Source organism: Castor canadensis, chromosome 13, assembly GCF_047511655.1.
Source record: "Castor canadensis chromosome 13, mCasCan1.hap1v2, whole genome shotgun sequence".
NCBI classification, from domain to species: domain Eukaryota; kingdom Metazoa; phylum Chordata; class Mammalia; order Rodentia; family Castoridae; genus Castor; species Castor canadensis.
Window position 1 is genome coordinate 125,604,225 of NC_133398.1, and position 6,317 is coordinate 125,610,541.

The window sequence follows — 6,317 nt, forward strand, 5'->3', positions numbered from 1 at the left end:
GCCACGTTTGGCTGTGGGGGTTTCCACCGACCTCTCTGTGTCAGCGTCAGAAGGGTGTGCAGGAGGCCCTTGGCCGCCCCTAAGAGACTTTCGCATTCCCTCTCATCTTGCAACTTAAGACCATACTTAGTCTTAAACCTAAATTCTAAGTATTTCAAAGCAAATCAGCACTGGGTTTTTGCCACTGTAGGGCACTTACTGCTTTGTGTCCTTTGCCAAAAGCTGAGAATGCATCCTTCTGGTGTGACTTGAAGCCACCCTATGCCTCGCTTTGCCACCACAGGCACGTTAGACACAGCCCATACTGCTGGGGATTTGATGGGATGCCCGAGACGGGGGAGGGGGAGGGGAGGAGAGGGGAGGGTCCACTTGAGCACCATTAGGTCCCAAAGCCCCCTCAGTGACTGTAGCCTGGTCCCCAGCTTCAGAATTGGGAATAGTTTCAATGTGACCGAAAGTGGTGGCTTGAATGGTGTCCCCTCAATAGACATGCCCACATCCAAATCTCTGGCACCTGTGAATGTGACTGTATTTGGGAAAAGGGTCTTTGCAGACAGGATTTTGAGACCGGATTATCCAGATTACCTGGGCGACCCAAATGTAGCAAGCGTCCTTACCGGAGGTACGCAGAGGAGGAGGCAATGTGAAGAGGGAGGCAGAGGATGGAGTGTGGCTACAAGCCAAGGCAACCAAGGAAGGCCACCAGAAGCTGGAAGAAGCAAGGAAGGGTCCCCGTCCTGGGGCCACCAGAGGGAGCCTGACCTTGTTCCCAACCTTGGTTTTGGACTTCTGGGCTCTGGAATGCTAAGACTATGCATTTATCTTGTTTGAAGCTACCTGGTTTGTGGCCGTCAAAGGAAACATCTAATCATGTACCCCAAAGATGTAATTCAGGGTCCCTTGTGCATCAGAGCTTGGAGAGCACTCTTCTTTGACACGGCCAATCTCTTCAGAGGGGCGTTGGGCCCACACAGGCTTTGTCTACACCATCCGGGGAATTTGGAGGATTAAACTCAACATGATCCCACCCTTTCACTGAGGTTGAAAAAAACTGTTGGTTTCCTTGAAGTTCTTAGGGGCAGGAGCTCCACAGGCTGGGTGCGGGGGGCGGAGGAGGGCAGGGATGGTGGTGAACTGGGCCTGTGCTGGGTGTCCTGGTGGGCTGCAGAGAAGGCAGTGCGGCCTCAGTGACTGACGGAGATGCTTTGCGCTGGGATCAGGGTGATCTGAGGTCAACTACTGTGTCTGTCCTCTCCCAGCTGTGTGAGCTGGTGGAAAGCAACCACATGCTCACCAGGCCTTCCTCTTTCCCTGAACCTCCAAGAAGACTACATTTCCCAGCATCCCTTGCATTTAAGTGAGCGCCATATGACTGGGTTTTGGCCAGTGGGGATGAAGGTTGGAGATGACATACATTGTTTCCAGGTTGGCCACCAACTCACAATTGGTCATCACCTCTCTCCCCTTCCATGTCACCTCTGAAACTTGCATTTTTATTAACATGTATTATTAACAAAGGCATTTCACTGGGATATTTCAGTACATGTATATAATGTATTTTGATCAAATTCATCCCCTCTATTTCTCTTTCTTATCCCCTCTCCACTTGAAATAATTTTTAACAGGTTTCATTCTTCATTTTTTTACATGCATATGAAGTACTTCAACCATATTCACCCTCCCCTTCATCCTCCTCCTGCTCACTGCTTCCCACTCCCATAAAGGTCTCCTGTTTTATACTCTGTCATTTATTGAAAAAACTTCAGATCTAGATTCTGCATATAAGAGAGAACAATGATATTTGCCTTTCTGAGTCTGCCTTATGTTCTCCAGTTCTATCCATTTTCCTTCAAACGACACTTCATTCTTCTTTATGGCTGACTAATACTCCATTGTGTACATAGACCACATTGTCTTTATCCATTTGTAGGTTGATGGGCGCCTAGGCTATTGTGAACAGTGCTGCCACAAACATGGCTGTGCAGGTGTCTCTGTTGGGTGTAGACTTACATTCCTTGGGGTATATACCTAGGTGTAATATGGCAGGGTCATAAGGCAGGTCTATTTTTAGCTTTTTGATGAATCTCTGTACCAAAGTGATCGTCCTAGTTTACATTCCCACCAACAGTGTGCGGGGGGCTCCTTCCTTTCCCCCTCCCCCTGCAGCCTCGTCAGCACTTGTTGCTGTTTGTTTTCTTGATGACGCCGTTCTGACTGGAGTGAGATGACATCTCAGGGTCATTTTGACTTGCATTTCCTTTCTGGCTAAGGACCGTACATTTCTTCATGTATTTATTAGCCATTGGTACTTCTTCCTTTGAGAACTGTTGAATTCATTCGTCCATTAATTAATGAGATTGTTTGTTCCTTTGGTGTTTATCTTTGGAGCGCTTGTGTATATTTTGGATATGAGTTCTTTATCTGTTGAATAGCTGGCAACAATTTTCCCCCATTCTGTGGCTCGCCTCTGGATTCTAGTAATTGTTTCCTTCATTGTGCAGAAGCTTTTTAATTTGATACAGTCTCGTTTGTCAACTCTTGTTCTTCTGTCCTGAGCAACTGGAATCCTGTTCAGAAAGGTGTTACCTTATATCTATATATTCCAGGATTTTCCTCAGGCAGTGTCAAAGTTTTAGGTCTGACATTTAAATCTTTGATTCATTTTGAATTAATTTTTGCTCAGGGTGAGTGAGAAAGAGAGGTCCAGCTTCAGCCTTTTACATGTGGGTATCAAGGTTTCCCCACGCCATTTGTTGAAGAAGCTGTCTTTTCTTCAGTGTCTGCTTTTGGGGCCTGTGTCAAAAGTCAGAGGGGAAACATTTTAATGACAAGTGTCACAACATGGCAGGGGGCCAGACGTTTGAGCCTCCTCCCTGTGTATTTTAGAGTGTGATGTGAAGAAATAAATCTTTGCTGTACTAAGTGACTGGGATTTGGTCTTGCTAATGTAACCTGACCTGGGCTATGTTGAGCAAGACTGGGTGCAGTAATGTTTGTTTTTTAGCCTCTCCGAGCCTCAGTTTCTTTCTTTGAGAAATGCTAATTATTGCAACATAATAGTGTATTAATTGCAATATCTATTGCTGTAGTCAGGCATTTTCTCTTTCTGTAACAGAGACCCACTCATTTTGGCTAAATGAGCAAGGGCATTTGTCGAACAGAGGCAGGACACACCCACTGCCTCTGTAGCCCTAAGGACAGGATCTTCTTAGTTCCAGTTATCACCTGATTTACTGGTGTCTGGGTCTCTCTAAGTTTCTGGGAGAAATTACCTGTTCGGCTCAGCTTGTGTCAAGTGTCTACCTCTGGCCCAATCGGCTGTAGCCAGAAGCCAGAGTCCTGTGAGATCAATGTGACTCTGAGTTCTCTGATGGATTTTTCTCCAAGATGGGGATCACAGCTAAGCAGGTACCCCAAAGATGTCTGTCATGCCGTAATGCAAGAAATGCTGAGGTTGTATGAAACAGCATCTTTAGGGGTTCCGTGAAAAGATACAGAGTTTTGCCAACCAAGAGTGGTCCCCGGTCAATAGTCTAGAGTCACATTTTTTGTAGATCCTGGTCTTCTGGTGGAGGGCCCTGCCCTATAAGCAAGACTTCCTTATGCGTTCAGAGGATCCACCCAGACTCAGGCATGTGAGTGTCTGTCACCAGGCATAGCAAGGTCGTAAATAGCTTTGTGGTCACCAGTGTATCCGGGGCACTGAAATATCTAGGAGAGGGAGTGGCTGGTCTCCCTTCCCCTTGGCCTCCCACAGCTGCTCTAGAAGTTACGGCTCCGTCGTGAGCCCTGATGGAACTCTGGCATTTGCTGAAAGGTCAGCAGCTGCGATTTCAGGCTGTGTGGGAAACTTGAACTTTTAACATTTAGATGGAGCCGTGAAGGGTCATGGCTGCCGTGCCTGCTGTCCGCTTGGGCTAGATGGTGGCGAAATAGCAGGCCCTTCTTGGGAGAAGTGATGACACTGGTCAGTACTTCTCCCTCCTGATCCCCAGATCACCCCAACTTCCCATTCCTGACCTCCACAAAATGCTCAGCAGCCTAGGCCTCTCCAGTTGTTTGTGCTGAAACGTGGGCTTGTTGGTTTGTCCTGCTCATTACCAGTCTGTTGTGAGCAGATACATTTGTAAAATATACTATGAAGAATTACTGGAACTGCCAGCCAGTATACGAAAAGATATCCAATATCTCAAATCGTTAGAGAAATGCCACCCTAAATCACGAGAGGCCATTTCAGGCCCACTGGGATGGCCAGTATAAGAAAAAAAATAACAAGTGCTGGTGAGAGTGTAGACACACTGGAGTCCTTGCTCCCGGCAGGTGGCAATTGAAAATGCTGCAGCCACTGTGAAAAAAAATGACATAGCAAGAAATTGAACACAGACTTACCACGTGCTCCAACCACTCCATTTCTAGACATGAAACCAGGGACACCAACAGAAGCTCATTTGTAGTAGTGACAGTCACAATGCCCCCAAAGTGGAAGCATCCAAGTGTTCAGACAGATGAGTGGACAGACAAAATGTGGTCTCTACGTGTAATGGAATTAGTCATCCTTAAAAAGGACAGAAATTCTGCCCCAGCCCACGTCATGGGTCACCCTTGAGGATATATGCTAGCCAGTGCAATAAGGCAGTCCCAAAAGAACAAAGACTATGGGGTTTTAGGTACCCATGTGAGGTACCTAAAACCCAAATTTATAAACAGAAAGTAGAATTGTGCTTGCCAGGGGCTGGGGGGGAGGTCATGTTTAATTTCGTATTTCAGTTGGGGAAGATGAGGAAGCTCTGGAAATGGATGGTGTACACTTAAGATGTTTAACTGTACACTTAGGATGGTTAAAATGGTAAAAGAAAAGTTTCTATAAAAGCGCCAAAATAAACACATACAAAAACATAAGCCCTAATTGTTTAATGTCGCATTGTAACTTCATTTAAATTGAAATGACATTTCATTGATAAATTTATATTTTAATAAATATAATCAGACCAAACATACCATAGCAAAATTGCTATTGTCTAATTTTTCAACTTTCTTCCTGGTGGACCGAGACGGTTTGCAGACTGCCCACGATTGACTTTGCATTTGGTTTTACAGTAAAATTGACTAAAAAAAAGTACAGAAGTCAGGCATGGTAGTACACAGCTGTAATCCCAGCATACGTGAGGCTGAGGCCAGACTGGGCTGTGTAGCCAGACCCTGTCTCACTTCCCACCCCCCATAAAAAGCACAGTTCTGTGAATTTTAATACAATATATAGGTTTAAGTCAGCACCTCCACAATCAGGCTACGTGACAGAGGAGGAGCTGGGTTTCTGACAATCCTACACACAGCTGATAGAAAACTCACGCACGGGTTTTGTGTGACTTTACATTAATTTCTCTAGGGACGCCCTCTTACTCACATGTTGACGGACTGAATAGCAGGCGGCTCTCTTTACCTGAAGATGTCCACTGGCCCAGGACTCCAAATTCCAGCCACCGCTCTTTCTAAAGTACGCATCAGAGGGATCGTTGTTTCCCCTTCTGAAAGGCAGGGCTGGGTTGTGTGACTGACTTCTAAGGATCAGAGGAAGTTCTTTACACACTTCAGTTCCCAGAGGCTTCCGGGGAAGAAAGTGTTCTGGCTTTGACCCTGGTGACATCAAAATTAAAGTGTCCTGACACTTGTGTGGCTGGCTTTTACTAAGGCACCTGACCAACATGCGCTCAAAGAACAAACTTTCCCCAAATCGTCTGACGTCCGTCCGCAAGCTGGAACACAGCCGAGTGTTATGGCACGGATATGGTGGCTTTGGTCCCAGCTGGGGGCGCTATCTTGGCAGGTTCTGGAAATTTTAGGAGGTTGGGGCCTGGCTGGAGGAAGTAGGTCACTAGGGGCATGCTTTGGGGGGGCTGTATTTTTATCCTGGGCCCCTTTCTGTCCATCTGTCTGTCTGTCTCTCTCTCTGCTTCCTGTCCACTGTGAGGTGAGTGCTCCTTTTGAGTGGTTGATCCCATACTGGTTCTCAGCTCTCACAGAGGGTGGTCACATGACACAAATCCGGTCAGTGCTCTGTAAGGGATGTGGACATCCCCTGGGAGCAGGAAGATGGGTTCTGGGAGGTTTTTCTTCCCTAATGAGAGGCACTTGAAATGATGGGAGTTGTCCTTTCTCCCTCTTTTGGGTCCTCAATGTAGACTTAGATGTGGTTGTCACTTTGTGCCCACAGGATGAGAGGCAGGGGGGACAAAGCTACAAGACCCAAGATGGTAGAGAAGGGGCACAGAGGGGTCCTTAATGAGGCCTTTGAGCAGCTGAAATAATACCACAGTGAT

The 6,317-nt window shown here is 46.6% G+C and overlaps 1 long non-coding RNA gene across 1 annotated transcript; it reads right to left on the reverse strand.

The window, feature by feature from the left end:
- Positions 1–1,472: 1,472 nt before the first annotated feature.
- Positions 1,473–5,666, reverse strand: LOC141415598 (uncharacterized). The gene is made up of 2 exons (XR_012440582.1): positions 5,405–5,666; positions 1,473–2,793 (listed from the first exon to the last, which is right to left on the reverse strand). It is a non-coding gene; the product is annotated as an uncharacterized lncRNA (long non-coding RNA).
- Between the last annotated feature and the right edge of the window lie 651 nt (positions 5,667–6,317).